At 46.7% G+C, this 21,532-nt stretch overlaps 1 protein-coding gene across 47 annotated transcripts in view; it reads left to right on the top strand.

Annotated features, from left to right (window-relative positions):
• KCNMA1 (potassium calcium-activated channel subfamily M alpha 1) overlaps positions 1-21,532 on the top strand; it is a 766,524-nt gene that overhangs the window by 35,953 nt on the left and 709,039 nt on the right. The gene's annotated exons all lie outside the window — the stretch shown is intronic.

Here is a 21,532-nt window from a genome sequence, read left to right as displayed (position 1 = left end):
GACTGATATGTGCCCAGTGCCCAGGTGACAAATGACAGACAGGTTGTGGGGCAGGGAATCACTTCCTAGTGTGCTACCTCCATATTCTTCTACACCATCAAATTTTAAAAGCCGAGCTTTATTGAGGTATCACTCACATGCTATAAAATTTACTCCTTTGAAGTGGTTTTTAGTATATACAGAGAGTTGTGCAATCATTGCTATTATTTAATTCCAGAACATTTTCATCACCCTAAAACAAACCCTGTACCCACGAGCAGTCACTCCCCACAGCCCTTCCTGCTCCAGGCTCAGACGCTAGTAAACCGCTGTCTGTCTGTACGGATTTGCCCCTTGTGGCCATTCTGTCTAAATGTGCTCATATAATAGGTGGCCTTTCTGAGACCGTGTCATTGTAACAATAGTGAACCCCTATCCTGTTCTTTGACAGACATGAGAGTGCTCAGAACCTGAAGAGTTGGCGTTATCACAAGTGCATCCCCGTCTCCCCCAAACCGGGCTTCAGTGCCTGGGCAGAGATGGGAGACCTGGGAAGCCTGCCCCCAGATTTTGCTGTCAGGCATTGGTGAGTTTTATGTTCCTCACAAGTGGGAATACATTCAAAAGACCCCTCCCACCAACTGGGATGGTGAAAAGTATAAAGGACAGTCTCATTCTCAGTGCCATTTAGAATAGGGCAGTTTTCATGAGGAGCAAGGCGAGTTTCTTAGGTGGTGTGGCTCTTCTCAGAATCAAGGGAGCGGGGGCTGGACTCCTGCTATATCCCTTGCTTAGAACTCCACGCTGCCTGGATCTGATCATTAGCAGAGTCTGCACCACCTGCTTTGGCTCTTGGTCCAAATAATTTGCTGTATCCTTTGCTTAGCTACTCTGTGTCCTTGAGGGCCAGGAGGTTGCCTTGAAGTCCATGTGGTTCCTGGTTGAGTCACTGACAAATAAAGTGGCCTTGGTGCTTACCAGGGCCTGTGGGGAGTGGAGACACCATGGTGATGACCTCAGGCAATAAACAGACCATTGGGATTGGACTGTGGCCTCCAGTGTCCTGCTGACTCCTGTCTTGGAACCAAGTGCAGAAGCTACTTTGTCCTGCGGCTGATAGGAATAAGCTGCCAGTAGATATTTTGGTGCCTAGATTATGAAAGGAGAGTCAATGTGTAATCCACGGGTATCAAGGTCATCACATGGTCCGAGTCTAAGGCGATGGTGTTATTTGTGCTTGATTGGCGGAATCTTATGCTGACTGCTTCTTCACTTCACCAAACATTTAGAGAGTGGGCATCACACACTAGTCAATGGCACACATTTGGATTTGAAGATAGGTTCAATTGTATCTCTGCGTTTTCATGACATCTTAGAGATTGTCCTTTCTTTTCACTCATGAGGCTTTGGGGTGGGGATAGTGAAGGTGGCTGATGTCCCTGGATGTGAGTGTGTTGGTTCAGCATGGGACCTCAGGCAGAACCCTCACACGCGAGCCCCAGTGACCTTCTCTGCCAAGACCCTGCCTCTTAGAGGTTTGAAACTCAAATGAGATCATGTTTCTGAATACATTTTGAAGAGGTGGCGAGGGCTGACCGTAAAAGCCAGGCAGTCAGACCTTCCTGCCTGTGAGGGGCCAAGATGAGGTCTCTCCTTTGCTTTGCAGATGGGAGAACTGTCTTTGCTCAGCGGGAGGGATGCCTGACCATCTGAATCTGGGGAGAATCATTAAGTGCCCATTATGTGGCTGTCACTGGGTTAGGCAGTTTGACAAGGAGTTTTATACCCTGTAGACCGGGATGGGGAGCAGTGGAGTGGAGTGAGCTTAAGGACTGGAACAGAGGCCCTTGGTGCATGCCTGGGCGCTGTCACCTACTCACTATGTGACCTTGAACAAGGTGTATGTGTGTGTGTGTGTGTGCATGCGTGCATGTGTGTGTGTATGTGTGTGTGTGTGTTTGAGATGGAGTTTCGCTCTTGTTGCCCAAGCTGGAGTGCAATGGTACGATCTCAGCTCACTGCAACCTCCGCCTCCCGGGTTCAAGTGATTCTCCTGCCTCAGCCTCCCAAGTAGCAGGGATTACAGGCATGTGCCATCACGCTCGGCTAGTTTTGTGTTTTTAGTAGAGACGGGGTTTCTCCATGTTGGTCAGGCTGGTCTCGAACTCCCGACCTCAGGGGATCCACCCGCCTTGGCTTCCCGAAGTGCTGGAATTACAGGCATCAGCCACTGTGCCCGGCCTCTGCATGTGTGTCTTGTAGCAACTTCTCTGTGTCCTGATGGCTACAGGGGCTGCTGTGAGGACTAAGTAAGGAGGTGTATGTCAGGTGCTTGGAATGTCAGTCCATCCCACCTCCTGCTCTCCCCACTAGGCTGCCACCTCCTCTTCCTCCTCCTCCTCCATCGCCTTTTGATGGGTCTCATTACCTTCATTTTACAGATGAGGAGACTCTGGGTCACTCTTTGTCTTTTGTAGAACTACCTCTGTAACAAATGTCATGGGGACATTCCCACCTCTGGTAGCGGGGAGCTCACGTCTCCCAGGTATCGTGTTCCATTTTGGAATAGCTTCATGTGAATCTTAGCATATGCCAAGGTGGATGTGAAGTCTTTGCATCAAAATCCTGAACTGCTCATCCTGAGAAAATGATGTGATCAGCCTGCTTCCCATAGCGCATGCTCAGGGTGACTACTCATGACATGGAGTTGGTTGGCAATGAGCTTTCTGTTGTGACTTCATACAGAGGAAAGTCTGTGGCATTTTGGGGACTAGTGAGAGTTTGGGATGAAGGTGAAGGAGATTGGCTCAGAAAGCTACAGAGTTGAGGAGAGGAGGGGCAGCACACAGAAGGACAGACCATCAAGGGCTCAGGCTGGTGGCTGAGCTGGGAGTGGCGTCCTTATCTTCAGGGTCCCAGGCCTTGTTCCTCCTGACCCTGAAAGGCAGTATTGGGTAGAGACATCCCCTTGTTTTGCAGACCTCTATTAAAACAAAGGAGAACAATCGTAATGATCTCTCTAATTGATGAAATGACATTCAATATGATCCAGTAGGTGCTTCATCATCACACATCACTAACTCTGTGCTGGGTGAACTTACTTAATCTGATGACAGATAGCTACTGAAATCTCTAGCAAACCTTATTCCTGATAGATAGACATGAGATGCAATCCCTTCAGGTTAAGAAGAAGACAAGAACGCCCACTATCACCTCTCTTATTCAACCTTGCACCCTAGGTCAGAGCCAATGCAATACCACAAGAGAAAACCAGTAGACATATAAGTCCTGGAAAGGAAGTGATGAAGGCGTCATTATTTTCTGGTGTGGTGATCATCTGGCTCGAGGAAATCCTAGACTCCGAATCTACAAATTATTAGAAGCAACAGAGTTGAGCCAGGTGGCCAAAGGTCAGATATTAAAATGCATGGCTTTTTGATAGACCAACAGCAAGTAATTGGAAAACACAATAGAGGAAACCAAGGCTCTGTGTGGGGCGGGGTTTTGCATTATTCAGTGAGGCATCCACGTCGCTGATTCTCTTTCTAATGATATTTGTAGAGTGTGATAAAGCAGTATCGCATACATCCAGCCCATTGGAGCAAGGCTGATACCTTTATTTTGACTTTTAGGGAGGAAGAACCAGAGGCTCAGAGGTTAGAGCACCCTTGCCCAGGTGACTCAGTGACTAGGAGGCTGAGCTGGGGCCTGGCCCCCTGGACCAACCCTCCTTCCTATTTGCTGCTTTCTACCCACCCCACCTTCTTCAGACCTTACTGTCTCCACCATTTGTCTTGTTCTGCCAGCTTTTTGTTGTCTGCCTCCAGTACCAGCTGAGCTGGGTGGGAGGGAGAGTCTGGGAGTGTTGGGATTTGGATTAGCATCTACTCTGTGGTGTCTTTCATGAGCCACAGCCTGACCTTCCCAGGACGTTTGCTGCACCGGATGCAGGGCAGAGATGGGTTCTTCTGAGGGAGGAGAGAGCCAGGCAGCTGTTGGGCGTGGCCTGGGTCCCTCTCTCTTCATGTTGTCTCCCCTCCCCTCCACACTGCTCCTCTGAGTCTGACTTACATCTTTGCTTTTTTATTTTATTTAATGCCTCTTCAAAAGTTATAAAAATAGCATATGTTCACAGCAACTGGTGGAATCATAATATGGAGAAAAAGAAAGTCTTTCTTATTTCCTCTTTGATGGCTCTCAGATGCCATGCCCTCCTCTCCTGCAGCTTTCCCGGCCAAGTGCTGAGAGCCTAGGGTGGACCTTTCCACTTATTTCCCCAGGCCTGGGTCAAGATGTGCAAACAGGTTTTCCATTCATTCAGCGAGAATTTGCTGGATGTTTACTGTGCTGGGGATGCCACAGGGAACAAGACAGACAAAAACCCTTGCCCTCTTGGAACTGATGGTCCGGGGGATTAAAATATCTTACAGTGGGCCGGGTGAGGTGGCTCACACTTGTAATCCCAGCACTTTGGTAGGCCAAGGTGGGCAGATCACTTGAGGTCATGAATTCGAGACCAGCCTGGCCAACATGGTGAAACCCCATCTCTACTAAAAACACAAAAATTAGCCAGGTGTGGTGGTGTGTGCCTGTAATCCAGCTGCTCGGGAGGCTGAGGCAGGAGAATCGCTCGAACCTGGAAGGCGGAGTTTGCAGTGAGCCGAGATCGCACCATTGCACTCCAGCCTGGGCGACAAAGCAAGACTCAGTCTCAATAACAATGAAAACAAAATAAACAAAAATATCTTACAGTGAAGTGAATGCAGCCGATGATAAGTGCTATGGAGAAAAGTAAAACAGGAAAAAGCCCCTCCCTGTTTTGTAATTTTAAAGGAGGGATCAGGGTAGAATTCACTGAGAAGGTGAGTTTTGCACAGAGACCAAAAGGACCTTGGGAGAAAGCCATGTGGCTTTCTGGGGAAGGAGCACCGAGGCTGAGGGTAAGTGCAAAGGCCCTGGGGCAGGATGTGCCTGGAAATGTGTCCTGTCAATGGGACAGAGCAGAGCATGTGACAGGAAAAAAGGCAGGAAATGAAGTCACAGAAGGAGGGGAAGGAATTGGAGGAGGGCAGATTGGGTAGGGCCTTGTGGGCCTTGTCTGGGGCTTTTCAGTTGTTTAATGAAAATGGTATTTTATTATATTCTTGTCCCCTGCCACTTGCTTTTCTTATTTTTAAATTTCAATTTATTATTATTTATTGATAGATAATATTTTACCTATTTATGAGGTATGTGTATATTTGTTACATGTGTGGAATGTATAATGATCAAGTCAGGGAATTTGGGATATCCATCACCTTGAGTATTTATTATTTCCATGTGTTGAGGACATCTGAAATTCTCTCTTCTAGCTACTTTGAAATATACAATACATTTGAAATATACAATACATTGTTGATAACTACGCTTTTCATCCTGAACATCTCCCCTGAGGCAGGAGAGGTGAGATCTATATCTTCCTGTAGATATAGATCTCATGTTAAAATATAATTACAGAATTTTTATGGTATAGAGGTACCACAATTTATTCAATCATTCTCTTTTGATGGACTTTTGGGTTGTTTTCAGGGTACGGTTTCTTTCTCCCCTACATCTCATATATGTTACCTGCCATGCTGATGTTGAGAGAGTGGGATTCCTAAGTCAAAAGGTGTGTGTCTATATATAATATTAATAGGCACTGTTAGATTTCACTCCAGAAAGGTTGTTGCCAATTTCTCTGATATAATTCTGTTCCTAAGTCTCAGTTGCCTGGCTTTGCCCCCTAGTTGCTAAATAGCTGCTCTGCAAAGAGGGGAAGTAACACCTACAAAAAGAGATGTCCCTGGAATCCTTCATCCCGTGGGAAGGTGTGTGGCCTTTTGGCATGTGCTGCTGGGAACAATATCGTTCGCTCTTTTTTGGAGCTTGTATTTGATGGTTGTGACGTCAAAATAGCCAAGAAGATGAAAACACAGCTGTTGCTGTGTTATTTGCATTATGGCTAATTTTCCATATGTTTAAAATAAGCACAACACCAAGGAACTGCATGGAAACAGATTCACACCTTGTCGAACATTGAATCGTGCTTCTGTAGCATCTGAAGGATAATGCTTCTCCATAACATCCCTTCTTGCGCGCATGTAAATGCTGGTACAACCTCCGTGGGTGTGCACTTGCTTGCCAGTTCCCCCGCCCCCCGACCTCTGGATGTTATGGAGCAGGATCTTCTAAACTTTGAAGTAGACTTTTCATCTGTTTAGTAGCCAAATGTTTTTGTGTGATTTGTACTGTTGGACATTTAGGCTATGTCCCATCTCTTGCACTTCAAACAATGAACAATCTTGTGTATGAGTCTTTTTGTGCATATATGAGGATTTCTGTTCGGTAGATTTCTAAAATTGGAATTGCTGAATTGAAAGGGACTTGCCTTTTACAAGTTGATAGATATTATGAAATGGATCTCCGGGAGGAACCAGTGTCCCTGTCCACAGATAGTACAAGTGAGTGCCTTTTCCCCCGTTCTTCTGCAATTCGAGGTCTTGCCGACCTTTTTGATTTTTGCCAGCCTAATGGGTGAGATGTGATTTATTTTGTATGAGTAAGGGTGAACATTACATGTTCAGGGGTTATTTGTTTTATGTTTGTGAATTGTCTTTCAGGTCTTTTGTCCCCCACTTTTTTTCTGGTGGTTTATTAGTCTCTTATGTGGCCTAGCATGGCCTGTCCACATTAGGAAGGCATTTGATATTGTGATTGGATAAACTAACCTGTCTGGGCCAGGCGTGGTGGCTCACGCCTATGATCCCAGCACTTTAGGGGGTCGAGGCAGGCAGATCATGAGGTCAGGAGTGTGAGACCAGCCTGGCCAATATGGTGAAACCCAGTCTCTACTAAAAATACAAAAATGAGCCAGGCATGGTGGCATGCACCTGTAGTCCCAGTTACTTGGGAGGCTGAGGCAGAAGAATCACTTAAACCTGGGAGGCAGAGATTGCAGTGAGCTGAGATTGCGCCACTGCACTCCAGCCTGGGCAACAGAGCGAGATTCTGTCTCAAAAAACAAAACAAAACAAAAACTAGCCTGTCTGACTAGTTAGAGGTTGATCCACACTTCTTTATTGTCAGGATTATGCATTAATAGGTGTTTGAGAAAAGGAAGAGCACCTCAGCAACAAACTAGATGGGTGGTGCATTTTGGTGTGTGCTGTACTGACTGTTCCTCAAACAGGTTGAACACAGACATCACAGAACTGTGGGGCCCCGGAGTCCATCTGCTGGGGTACCTCTTTTATCTTTTATGTGGTCTTATTTTATTTTATTTTATTTTTTGAGACAGAGTCTCGCTCTGTCGCCCAGGCTGGAGTGCAGTGGCATAATCTCGGCTCACTGCAACCTCTACCTCCCAGGTTCAAGCAATTCTCCTGCCTCAGTCTCCCGAGTAGCTGGGACTACAGGCGCCCACCACCATGCCCCGCTAATTTTTGTATTTTTAGTAGAGACGGGGTTTCACTCTGTTGGCAAGGCAGGTCTCCAACTCCTCACCCCAGGCGATCTGCCCGCCTTGGCCTCCCACAGTGCTGGGATTACAGGCGTGAGCCACCGTGTCTGACCACTAAAACCTTTTTCTCTACTCACTTGAATTTACAGCCTCATTGTGGGATTTTCTAGGCAGCTATTCCACTGGGACATTTTGCTAGTCCAGGTGGCCTAGCTGCTGTAGCAAGCAACCGCCAACTCCAGCCATGTAACACAATCAAAGGGTGTGTCTATGGCTCTGTCCTTTCTAGCTACCCAGAATCCTCCTCTGCGTCTTCAGCTGGCAGAGGAGAAAAAGAGAGAACAGGATCGTGTGTGGGAAGGCTTTACGGACTAGATACTCTGGTCACATTCTGCTGGCCAGAACTTGATCTTCCAATCCATCTAACCGGAGGGAGGCTGGGAAAGGCCAGCCATACACCATTGCCATCAGTCCTGACCAGGTGCTTGATGAGCCATGGTCTCTTAGTGCCCTGTGGGACATGTAAATTTTTGAAGTGTTTTCTCAAGTGTGATCTCACTCCATCCTCATAGCACTGACAACCCTATGAGGAAGTAAGATGAGTGCTTCTAACTCCCAGTTCAGAACTGTGGAGACTGAGGTCTAGGGAGATAAGTGTCATGGGCAAACGTAGGCACTTAGGTAGGGACACAAAGGATATGGAGATGGCGCTTGAGCAAAGAGCTCTCATGCTGGCCAGCCCTGTCTGACAGGACACAAGAGCACTCACTCTGGGTGTGCCTGGGTCACCCTCTGCATGTAGTGGGCATGGGAGAACAGGGCTGCTTAGCGAGAGGAAATTGGTGGCTGACTGGAGTGCTTCTTCTATCCTGGAGTGTGGCAAGAGAGGAAGTTGTCTCTTGCCTTTTGTAGGTTGCAGCCGAATGGTGAGGGGTGACAGTATTGCTACTGGTAGGAAGACTTGGACAGCAGGGACAGAACGGCTATAAACCTGGCACTTCTGTGGGAGCTGCCCCCTCCCCTTGACTTTGATCATTGTCCCTTTCTTATCACGTCCATGGGACACTAGCATTGAAAAATTGGGGCTTTTTTCTTCACATTTCCATTTCTCTTTATTTAATTATTTTAAAACATCTGATGTTGCAGTGAGATCAGCTGTGATACCTCATCTGTTCTATTTTGAGCTGCAAGGAGACAAATGGAGAATGCTGCCACCTCCCCTCCTGGAAAGGACTGTGCTCCCAGGAGCCCAATGGATGGACCGAGCCAAGGCAGCTCTGGGCACACTTTCGATGCTTTCCCCTCCAGGGGAATGCCTGGGTTTCCTTATCATGCAGATGCCTTGAACTAACCTGGTCAAAACCTAGAGACACAAAATCACAGATGGTTGCACAGGTTGTTGGAGTAGCAAAGACAGCACTAAGCAGCAGAAAGAAGATAAGGCATTGAGTCCTGTGCTCCGGGCTGAGTACTGTCACTCCTAATTGAACAGCCACTGAACTTTGTTTCCTCATCTATGCAAAAGAAATAACATTTTTCCTACCACTCTCACTGGGTTCTTATGAGGATTACACAAGATAATGTGTATAAAAATGCTTTGTAAATGGAAAAGCACTCTGCAATTTAAGACATTATTATATTAATAGTAACAATCACCATTTGCAATTCTGGTGATTCAATTGGGGGAGGAGCCCATAGATCTCATCACTGCTACCATTACTACCTCACATTGTACTTCACAGCTGCAATTACCTTGCACGATTTCATTTGATACATTACTGATCATTCAGTGTTAGAACTGGAAAACATCTTGGGGATTAACTAATCCAACTGTATCACTTTATAGATGGTGACCTGGCACCTGGAAGGGAGAGTCTTATTTGAGGTCGTTAGAACTCAGGACTGTGGGCTGTCATTCCTAGGGAGTGGGTTGTTTTGCTTTGGATTATGGTTCCCTGTCGTTTCTGAAGGGCTAGACATGGGAACGTCGGGTGGGACGTTGATCCTTAGTCATTAGGTGGAGTCTCAGCCTGACTCATGTCTGCTTACTCGCGTCGACCCCGCTCTGAGCTCCAATGCTCAAGGTTCTGGGCGCATGTGGACAGTGCTTAGGGGAGAAGCTCACATGCTAAGAAGCTTGGACACAGGGTCAAAGACAGGAGGAAGTAGGAACTCAAGTGGTTTGCTGTCAAGAAAAGGAGACCAGGGCAATTTCAGAACAAAGAAGGTGGAGGTGCTTCTGGTCTCAACCTTGGTCTTTATCAGACCCCACTGCCTTTGTGTGCTCTCTCTCACTGTCCACTCCAGGGGCTCAGGCTGCCAGGGCACACTCAGTGGGCACAGCTGCAGGACTGTGAGACCTCCTCCAAAGAGAAGACTGAGGGGCCTCCAGCATTGTCATAAGTGTTCAAAGCGTGGTCAGAATTCATCTGGATAGAAGAACAAACATAAGCAGGTAAACATCCTGGCAAGACTGAGTTTGGCCCCATGTCATTCACAGTGCCACTGGTTGGCCCCTTTCCTGCCTTTGGGTCTTGCCCAAATGTAATCTTGCCCACATGTCACCCCTCTATTTAAGGATGCCAAATGCACTTCACCTCTTATTTGGACCATCGTTCCCAACTGGATTTGCCGTCAAAATATTATACAGAAAATTTGCAAATTAGTACAGAGAATTCCTGTCTACCTGTTAGCCTGCTTCCCATAATTGTTCACATCTTATATCACTATAGAAGAGAACAAGTTTCATGTTGGTCTAAAACTGCATGTCAAACTGTAAGCCTTCCTCAAATGTCATCACTTTTCCCACTGATGCTGTTTGTCTTTTCCAGGATCCAGTCCAGGGTCCCACATTTCATGTACCCACCATGTCTCCTTAGTGTGCTCTAATTTGTGACTCATCTTTCCTTATCTTTCATGACTTTGACATTGGTGAAGAGTGCTGTTTAGTTATTTTCATAGGAAGTCCCTATATTTTGGTGTGTCCGATGTTTTCTAATGGTTAATGCATATGGGTTTTTTGTTTTATTTATTTATTGCTATTTATTGGGTCTCTCCTGCCACTGGAATATCTGCTTCCTCCGAGCAAGGATCCTCGTTGCTGGTTCACTTATATGCAGGAACATCTGTGTGTGCCTGGCACCCATGCTCAGTCAATATTTTGTGGGTGAAGGAATGAGACTGTGAACTCCCAGGCATTAGCGGAGCATCTGACCTGACCTGAGAGAAACACGGAGAAGTTGGGTCCTGGCAGAGCCTTGATGGGTAGTTGGGCTGGTTGGGCACTAAAGTCTCTTTCAGCATTCAGGTTCCATGATTTTGTAACCTGATGGTGGTATCTGAACTCAAGCTAATTAAATTCCACAGGTGTTAGCCGAGGAAGTACTTGCTGTGGCATCCTGGGCTGGGCAAGGTGGGGGATTATGGGCATGTGAGATCCAGGCTCTGAAATGCAACCACATTCCCAGGGAAGCCAGGAGCACAGGGATTGCATGTAAAACACAGGTGTCCAGTTAGTGGTTTAGAATCTAGACTTTGTATTAGTGGCGCCCAAACCACAGCCTGGTTTAGAATCACTAGGAGGACATCGTTAAAACACCAATTGCTGGGTCCCACCCTCAGAGTTTCTAAGTTGCTTGGCCTGGGTGGGGCCTGAGAACTTCCAACAACAGTTCCAGCAACTTCCCAGGTGATGCTGATTGATGATGCTGATCCCATAACCCTATGTTAGGAAGCATTGCTTTAGATGTTCAGAGAACACACAAGTTGCTGCTAATTAGCAAGAGCCAGGAGGGCTTCCTGGAGGAGGTGGTCAGGCTTGAGTAGGGTAGGATTTTCACGGGTGGGTCTGAGGCTTGAATCCGTACACAGCTGGCTTGCTGCCACCACATGCGATCTGTGGTGCCTTTTGCCTGCCTTCGCCCTGCTGGCACCTGGCCTCACTCGTGGCCTTGCCCAGTCCTCTTGGTACATGAGTGATCTTGACCAGGGAAGTCTGAGCCCACAGAAGAGGAGGCTGACTAAACCTTAGACTGGAGTTGACCTTGGCTGGCTGGGATGAAGTCACTGAGGCCTGGACGTGTCCTGCACTGCACAGCCTGCCTTAATGTGTTTATCTGCCTGGGCCTTGCTCACTGCCTGCTGGCACCATGTGAGATGTTGCTGTTGGGCTCCATGACTCTATTTCTGTTTTCTTGCCTGGCACCAGCACAGCAGGGCAGATGAGGTGTGTGGCCACCCTTGGTTTCTTCCTGGCTCCGGGTTCTTCTTGGGGTGGGCATTTGGTCAGGAAGAACATTTGAGTCTTGCTAAAGTGTCTGGGATAGAAGCAGCAGGACCTTTTTCAGGAGGGAGAGGTTCTGGGAAGGAGGGAGGAAACCTTTAGAAATTTAAATAAATTTAGACTTAGCATCTGGCAGTGGTAGGACATACACACACTTTGTGCGTGTGTGTGTGCGTGTGCGTGCGTGCGTGTGTATTCAGCCTTCCAGGATCATCGAGGAATTTTTATTCCTTAAGTAACATTCAAAACTTGATGGTAGAGGTGAGGAGAGGCCCAGGAAGCTTGGGAGAGGCCACGTTGTTTGTGCAGTTGGAAGACTGGGCAGGAAAGCAGCACTACCATCCAAGTCAGAGAATGCTGGAACAAGAAGGGCCGTCCATGTGCTTCTGATTCAGCCCCATCGTTTTAACCGAGACCTAGAAAACTAAGTGACTTGTCCCACTCCAGTGCTACCTCTCCAGTCATCCATGGCCAGACTAAATTACTCTGTCTTTCCTTTGGGCTGTAAAGTCGTTTTATTTATAACACACCTCTCTTGTTTTATAAGTAGCCATGCAGGGGTTTGTTTTACCCACTAGATCAGGGATTGGCACATTACAGGTCGAATCCGGCCCGCTGCCTGTTTTGTAAATAAAGTTTTATTGGAACACAGATATGCTCATTTGTTCATGTATTGTGCATGGCCACTTTTTTGCTATAATGTCAGAGGTGAGCATTTGCTACAGAGACTGGCCTGCACAGTCCGAAGTATTCACTATCTGGTTCTTTACAGAAAGTGTTTGCCAGCTCCTCCACTGGGAGGTGAGCTCCCTGAGGGCAGGAACGGCACTCCATTTATCTTGCTGCTGCTTGTTTCTTGCTGGTAGTAGGCACTCTATAAATGTATGTTGAATAGGCTTGAAATGCAGTGGATTGATTTGTCAAAGATGAGTGCAGCCACATGGCTGTTCTGGCTTCCCCATCTTTCCTCTTGCTGTGTGGCCACTTTGTGCCCCAGTTTTCTCTCTACAGAAAGAAGATAATATTATCTATCTTGCTCAGTTCATTGATCTGCGGTGAGGGTAGAACAGGATCTTAAACTATCTTACTAGAACTTTGGGCCCAGCTTCTGGTCTTCCTGATGGTTTCAACCCAGCACCGGACTTCTGTGTCTGAAATTCTCTGCTCTCATGGCCCTGCCATTCCTGAGGCACCCTTTGCCTCCAGGCTAAAGTAAACACCTGTCATTCATGATCCTCCTTACTTTGATATGATAAAATATAAGGGCCCAGACTCCAGTCCCATGGCCCCAGACTCCAGACCTACCTGTCTGTCTTGATCTCTCAATCCTCTAGGGCAGCCTTCTCCTACATTCAGAATTTTCTGCATTCTTTCCCCCTACATGAGTATTGCACTTTTTCTTAGGACCCTATCCCCCTCTCCCTGCCAACTCCCTGCCTTTCTCCTTTCTGCCTTTCTGCTCTCAGCCTCCTGTCTGCCCTTGCAGGTCTCTTTTATGTCTGACCTTGCTGGAGTCCTTTGACCTTGGCCAGCGTGAGTGACTGTCTCATTTGCCACGTATGCACTGCCTTATGTTTTAAATTTTTGATCTTTGTGGCTGCTTGTTAAAAATACAGGGACCCAGGCTTCCTTCCCATGGAATTAGATTCTCCAAAGATGTGATCCAGGCCCCTTTGATTTTTAATAAGCTCCTAATGTGGTTGTGATTATGATCAAAGTTTAAGGAAGGCTAACTTAAAATAGAGTGCTTTGCAGTATTATTTCTCTTTCTACGGGACTCTTTGCTTGTGTCTCCAAATAAACTATAAACATCTTGAAGGCAGATCTGGGCCTTATTTTCTTTTCAGAGTGGCACATATGTCTGAAGAGTGGGGCCATGAGATATCTGTCGGTGAGATGATCTCCACCTGGGGCCCTGCATCTGATAGGCGCTCATTAAGTGTTTGCTTGTTGATCAATACAAGATATGAAAGCGCCTGGGAAAGCAAAACAGCCTCTGCAAAGCAAGGCATTATTACTGGGAGCAGATCTGATGTGTACCTTCTACAGATTCCGGTGAAGGTGTCCTCAGAGCACCGGACACTCAGGGGCCTGCAGCCCAGACACAGAAAGTCCACTCTGCTGAGAAACGCTCACCAAGCAGAATCCCTCACACTCTCTAGCTTTGTTCTCTTTACTTTGATCTCTCTGAGCTTAGGAGGAAAGTCTCCTCTTCCCTTCCCCTTGGTTTATCGCAAAATCCATAGAAGTGCAGGCTACTGGGGAAAAGTTTGTTTGGACACTTAAGAATGTAGAAGAGTGTTTAGCTTGTTTAATGAGTTTTGCTTTCTCATTTAAAATGCTTGGAGAGAAGTGCAAATGTTTCATCTCTGCCTACTGAGTTATACTGCCTGTTTACATAAGCCTGTACTCAGTGGCCCAAGGAAAGGCTTCTTGCCTTCTTCAGGGCATGATGGTGCAACCTTGGTGTGGAGTTTCCAAGCAGAGATGATGTTAAGGCCTCATGTGGTGGGAAGGCTGTGTGGCAGGAAGAGTAAGTTCAGACTGTGCTTTGTTTAGAACTGTTGCGCAAAGTTATTTCTTCCATCCAAGTATTAACCGGGCCCGACCCTGCTTAGCTCCCAAGATCAGACAAGATCAGGTGTGTCCAGCGTGGTATGGCTGTAGATACCAAGCTATTTCTACCACAAGGATGCTCTCCTTTTATTGAGCAGGGAGAAAATAGCATGTACAGACCAACCATCCTGGTTGTGAACTTGTGTCTTAGTCAGAGCTCTCTAACTGGAGTAGAAAATTCTTAGGCTGTATGTAATGGAAAGAGAGTGGAGTCCAGCAATAAAAACAGATCAGGTAAAAATAGAGCTAGGAGTCAATAGTGAGGGCTGAGTTAGGAGAGGTCTCTGTACTTCCCTAGAGATTTCCAGCTGTCTAAGCATATGTGTGAGTTCTTGCTTTGACAAATAAGTACTCCACTGGTATGCACATAGAAACTTCTTTCACCCGTGGGATCATTATCAACATGTTTTATGTGGAGGGAAAAATAAAGATTTTAGAACTTTCTTCCCTCTTGTTTTTGCTCCATTAATATTAGGCTTAATTATTCAAATTTATTATATTACAGTCATTGCCTAATTTAAAAAATTGAATGGATTATTAGCTTTTTAATAAAATATGACATTTACTGTCTACTAATGAGGGCTCAAATCATGTAATTTATTGCTGCATCTCTATTTTGTTCATGAAATGGAACAGAAAGTACTACCTACTTGAGAATGGACTAGTTTTCTGTGCTCCTATGAAACTGGACAGTGGAGGGTTGCCCATGAAGGATCTGGGATATATTTCATATGGAGCACAAGAAAAGGATGTCGAACATGCAACGGTCTGCATCCAGGTGCTAGAACCATTTTTTCCCCCTTCATCATCCCCAGAACCAACAGCGTGGGTGGGAATAGCTCAGTAGAGTGACCATGTGATCCTGTGTTACAATTGGAGACAAAATCTGGCACAGAGTCTCTCCAGTGATGACTGTGAAACTGATTGGTGCCCCATCAGATTCAGAAGTGGAGAGTGCTACATACTGATTTCAGAAAAATGTTAGATGAACATTGGGACCCTTTATTATATAGAGGGAATAGAAAATGTGTGTTGATAAAAGTTTGGGATGTTCCATTTCACTGTGTTATAAAGTGTGCGTGGTCAGATTGGCTTCTATTTTTGATAAAAATGAGGTTCTGGAAAGCCATTCTGGCTCACGCGCTTATGAGAAAGAGGTTTCGGAACGGAGGTTTGGAGTGCTCCCCTACAGAAATAGCACTGTTTTTTAATTGTTCTGTCACTAGAGTCTTGGCCCCAAAGAACAAAGCATGAGTCTCAGTCTTTGTCTTTAAGGAGCTGTGGTCTGATAGGGGCATATAGTATACCTATATGGATGGGTATAACTAAAGGTGGTGAGGACCTCTTTTTAGATGCCTGAGAAATCCAAAAACAGGACAGGGAAGCTGTTCGTCTGGGAATCATGAAGCATGTAAACCTAATTATGGGAGGTGGCATCTGATCTCATCCTTGAGGAATATATAATTTTTATACAAACAGTGTTAAAGAGATGACGAGAACAGAAAAGCTGGGTAAAGTGCAGAGCATGTTCAAGGAAGGGTAACGAACATTTCTTGAGGGCCTGCCATGTGCACAGTGCACCAATCTAGCGAAAGCAATCTGATAACAACTTGGTACAAAACCAAGTAATATACCTTGTGCATTACCTTCACTCCTCTTCCTCCAGTAATTTTTAAGTACAATAAATGTTGTCTTTAATTATATTAATTCATACAACTGTGACAATAGCCTGATGAAATCAATACCACACTTGTCCTCATATTATAGAAGAGGAAACAGACATTTTAAGTTAAGCGACTTGCTTCAAGTCACCCGGCTAGTGTGTCGTGGAGCTGAGACTCACCCCAGCCAGTCTGACTGTGCAGCGAGTTGCAGCCATTTGTTCCTCTGCTCACCTCCCCGAATAGTCTGAGTGACCTGAGAGCAGGCATGTGTTTTCATCCTCTTGGTACTCCTGTCATCCAGCAAACTGCCCAGCATGTGGTCAGAGTTCAGTATGCCAAGTACAAAAGATCTGCTATGGAGATTCTTAAGTGATCGATCTGGGTTTTGAGGGACAGCTTGGAGAAGGCTAGGGAGGTTGTTCTGGGGTAAGAGAAGAACATGAGCAAAGGGCCAGAGTGGCTGAGAGGACTGTGCAGGGAGTGCATGCTCCAGTGTCCCTTGGCCAGGTGTGTGGGCTGCCCGTAGGGAGCTGGAGGTGATGCTGGAACAACGTGCTGTGGAAGCCTTAAGTGTAGCTGAGTGCTGGGTTCTCTGCGAGACTTCTTAGGGTCTGGAGGAGTGGGTCAGACCTCAGCCTCCTAGGTAATGTCAGATGGCCAGGCCTTCTCCCAACTCACTCTTGAGTGTCTCTGTCGGAGACAGAGTTAGAGACTGAATGGCCCAAGGACTGTATTTCAGGGAGCATGTCCTTCTTTAAAACATTTATGGAACAAGGCTGGGCGCGGTGGCTTATGCCTGTAATCCCAGCATTTTGGGAGGCTGAGGTGGGCGGATCATGAGGTCAAGAGATTGAGACCACCCTGGCTAACATGGTGAAACCCTGTCTCTACTGAAAATACAAAAATTAGCTGGGCGTGGTGGCATGCACCTGTAGTCCCAGCTACTCAGGAGGCTGAAGCAGGAGAATTGCTTGAACCTGGGAGGCAGAGGTTGCAGTGAGCCAAGATTGCACCACTGCACTCCAGCCTGGCAACAGAGTGAAACTTAGTCTCAAAACAAAAACAAAAACATTTATGGAACAACTTAAATGTACCACATTCTGTGGCTATAAAGACAAATAAGGGCTTCCCACTGGTATTATGTATATGTTGGATTGTTGGTGCTTGTTGCTAGGGGAGGACTAGTGGGTAGTGAGTACCAAGGCCCCATCCAGGGTGGTTGGGTGGTTATAAAGCACTGTGGACTGATGGTGTTTCTCTGACTCTAAGAAGCTGACGGGCAGGGTACCCAAGTCCTGCTCACTGGGTTTTTGTAACTGAGCTAACAACTGAAGAAATCAACAAACTGCCACCAAATCAGATCCTTAGTAATGAGAAAGCATGACATACGAAAGAGGACACAGAATTTAATCATCTTACCCCATAAATCCAGCCCCCTGCAATCTGTGTCTTGTGTGGATAAGACTTCAATTTACAGAAATGGAAGGTTCCTTTTTTTAAATCTACTTATGGTTATACCTCCTTTCCTACCTGGAAGGCAGTTCCTTGTATTTCCTACCTGAGTAGTGATCAGGACTTAGGGTTGGGCACCAAAGCCTTTAGGAAGTGGAGTTGGGTGTGGCCTCTTCTGTTGAGTCAGGACTGAGGCTAGGCCTAAAAGGTAGGTGACAGGGTTGAAGCCCCAAAACCATCAAGAATCAACACCCACTTCCTCTTCATCTGCTCTGCCCCAGGCCAGGGAGGCAACCCTGAGACCCAGGAATAAGCCCAATCCTGCTCTGCTTGCCTGGAAAGTCAAGTCACTCATCAGAGGAGGATGAGTCAATTTCCCTCGAGGATGGGCTCTTGGTCATGAAGCTGACTGCTGTTGTATTACTCAGATTTCAGATCTTAGAAAATTATAGTAGCATGGGTTCTGAAGGCCAAACACATGATCATCACCTCCTCTTGAGATGAGACTCTCCTGGTATGACATCCAGTACTCAGAGATGCCACATGCCTTCTGAACTTGTGTCTCTATATCAGAAATATTCAGCCACGCTCCATCAAGTCTCTATTTGTCAGAACCTGGATTCTAGCAGCCATTTGTGCCCCCATCAATCTTTCTGTGAAACTGGGCCAGTGATGCATTGACCTCATTTCTAGTGGGCTTCATAGTGGGACCAGCTGTGGTCAGACCAGCATAAGGCTGACCAGGAAGAAGCCCAGCCTGAGAGTCCAAGGAGCAGAAGCAAGGTTCAGGACCAGGGAAGAGCAGGCAGAACTACAAGGGCCAGGCTTTGAGCAGTAAGAGATTGGCAAGAGCAGCCCTGCTGACGAGCCTGTCAGAGAGGTACCATGATAATCCTGGACCTGTGAGTGATCTTTGTAGCAGAAAGAAGGTTGGAGGCACAGGTTGCTGTGGACTAAAGCAGGAGGGGAGGGAGATGCTTGCGTAATCTCATGTTGCCTGAGTCAGCTTTGCCTTGCTATTGGCAGATGGGGCTGGTGGCCCGTTATGGGTGCAGATGAATCAGAGGAAGTGGAGCTTCCCTGTCTGGTGACTTGCCCCATGCTTTGGGGCATAGCTAAGCAGTTGCATGTCTATTAAAAAGTCTCATCTGGAAGCAAATATGGAACCAAACACCTGAGTGTCTGCCAAGGCCTCCACCACCAAGGTTAAGAAGTCCCCTGAGGGGCTTGACTCTGTGAGCTGCCCTTGTAGGTATCCTGGAGAAGCAGGCACTTCCTTGTAGTTGGTCAAGAAGAAGCAAGACTTCTTGCTTGTCTTAGGGATTCTAGAGCAGTGGATTTAGGGCATGGCAAGGTGGGGGTTGCTTCCTGGAGAATGAACATTTTCTTTTTAATTTTACTTTAAGTTCTGGGATACATGTGCAGAACATGCAGGTTTGTTACATAGATATACACGTGCCATTGTGGTTTGCTGCACCCATCAACCCGTCATCTAGGTTTTAAGCCCCGCATGCATTAGGTAGGGAATGAGCATTTCTTCAGGTCCCTAAGCAGAACTTGAAAATGATGATATCCATATTAATCACTTGCAATTATTAAGCTCCTCTTCCACATATATTAAGTTGTTTATGCCTCATGATAACGCTGATGCAGACATCATTATTTCTGTTTTACAGAGGAGGAAACAAAGGTACAAAGAGGTTAAATAACTTGCCAAGGCCAATCAGCTAGTGAGCATCAGAGCTAGGATTCAAGCCCAGGCAGACCAGCTCCAGAGCCTGAGCTAGACTCAATGTCAGTGATGACGTCATTGACCTTGGGGGATGGACTCTGCTTTTGCCCTGGTGGGTCTAGGTTGAGATGCATTGCATTTGATCTTGTTGGGGAAATTTCCAGTCTTCTCAGCCCTTGGAAAATATGTACATTGGAACCTCAGAGCTACACCCTGAGGGTATGTCTCCTGGTTTGCTGAATTTTTAAAAAGCAGTTTTACTCTATGGCAGGCTTTCTTGCCAGGAGATCAGAGACCGATGATGGCTGGCGGAATCGGCCTCTGTTCCAGCTCTTTCCTACCATTCCTAAAACTCAGATGCTCTTTGAAACTGTCTTCCTCTGTTGAGGAGCGTATGCTTCTGCACTGAGAGCCAGAGAGTGGGGCTGGGCTGGGCAGGTGTCCTTCTAAGGCCACCCACCTGCAGCACTTTTAGTCACCCATTCCAAGATCACTGTGGAGGAAACAGTAGTGGCTGGGAGAGGAAGCATGCTTCTCAAAGAGGCAGAGAGTGGAGGGAGGAAGGGAGCTGAGTACGGCAGTTGGATGGGCCCAGGCCACCAACTCTTTGTCCTGCCTGGGTTAAGAGTCCAGAATTGGGGCTGTACGTAGTGGCTCACGCCTGTAATCCCAGCACTTGGGAGGCCGAGGCGGGCGGATCATGAGGCCAGGAGATCAAGACTATCCTGGCTAACACGTCTCTACTAAAAATACAAAAAATTAGCCAGGCTTGGTGGTGGGTGCCTGTAGTCCCAGCTACTCGGGAGGCTGAGGCAGGAGAATGGTGTGAACCCGAGAGGCGGAGCTTGCAGTGAGCTGAGATCGCGCCATTGCACTCTGCCTGGGTGACAGAACAAGACTCCGTCTCAAAAAAAAAAAAAAAAAAAAAAAAGAGTCCAGAATTGGGTGTCAAACAGAGCCTAGTGTCTGTCCTGGCTTTGGCTTTTAGCAGGCTGGAATCAAATAGCCACTTACATGAAATTTCAAACCCTGTCATGGATGGCAGGCAAATGCTGGAGTCCTATTGCCTGCATTACCCCTGATGCCACCACCGGTGAGCAGTGTGACCTGAGTGAGATTGGCTATGTAACTTGCAGTGTCCTGCACAGAGTGCAAATGTAGGGTTCCTATAAAATGTATGAAGAATTTTATGATGGTGATAGCAGAGCATTAAGCCAAGCATGGATTCTTCCCAGGTGTGGGGATCTGTATGATGGCACAGGTTGTACTCTAAGCTGCAGTTTCCTCATCTGCAAAGTGGAGAAAATAGTAGCATATCTCTCATAGGCTTGTTGTGAAGTTTAGGAAAGATAATAATGCATATAAAGTATTGGGCCACATGGTAAGGGCTTGATGGACACTAGCATTCATGAGTGCAGGGACAGAAATGCACAGCTTCTTTTTTGGGTCATTGGCAAAAGATCATGGAGAGCAAAGGTACCTGCAGCAGTGGTTCAGCTTCAGGAACAGGTCTGGACTTTGGTCTCTGCCCTTGGCTGCTATGGCTTGGGACTCTGACCTCTTTTGCAGAGCACAGATGGCTCTTCTGGAGGAGCAAGAGGCCCCTCATCACATGCACAGGCCACATGGATCCAGAGACATCTACCTCCCAGAAGTGTGTGTGGGATCCCAGGGCAGGCTGACCCTGCCCTGCATTTCCCAAGTCATGGATCGGGAGGAGGGCAGTAGAGATTGGAGCTGTTTTTGCTGCATTCATTTTTTTATTTGCTGAAATATGTTAAAAGTCAGTTACCGATATCACAGGATTTCATCCCTAGAGATTTTAGTATGCATTTCTGAAAATAAGGAGTTTTTTTTTTCTTTTGAGACAGAGTCTCGCTCTGTCGCCCAGGCTGGAGTGCAGTGGTGCGATCTCGGCTCACTGCAAGCCCCACCTCCGGGGTTCACACCATTCTTCTGCCTCAGCCTCCCGAGTAGCTGGGACTACAGGCGCCTGCAACCACGCATGGCTAACTTTTTTGTGTTTTTAGTAGAGGGACTGCAGGTGTGAGCCACTGTGCCCAGCCGGACACTTCTTATATATGCACTATAATCTTATTGTAGACATTGAGGGTTTTTGTTTGTTTTCTGGTTTTATTAAGGATAGCACTTTATGGAAAGTTTGGCTGGGTATGTGTGGGGAAGGAAAGTGATTAGTGTTAATTTGGTTTGCTAGGATGAGAGGCTGTTATCCAAATTCAAACTTGGCATTCAATTCAATTGCTGTTCATGGAAGAAACATCTGGGGACACCTGCCTCACTGCCCCGATGGGTCAGATGGAAATCAC

This window comes from Papio anubis, chromosome 11 (assembly GCF_008728515.1).
Source record: "Papio anubis isolate 15944 chromosome 11, Panubis1.0, whole genome shotgun sequence".
NCBI classification, from domain to species: domain Eukaryota; kingdom Metazoa; phylum Chordata; class Mammalia; order Primates; family Cercopithecidae; genus Papio; species Papio anubis.
Note: the sequence above shows the minus strand (reverse complement) of the source record. Positions and strands in the feature narration are given on the sequence as shown.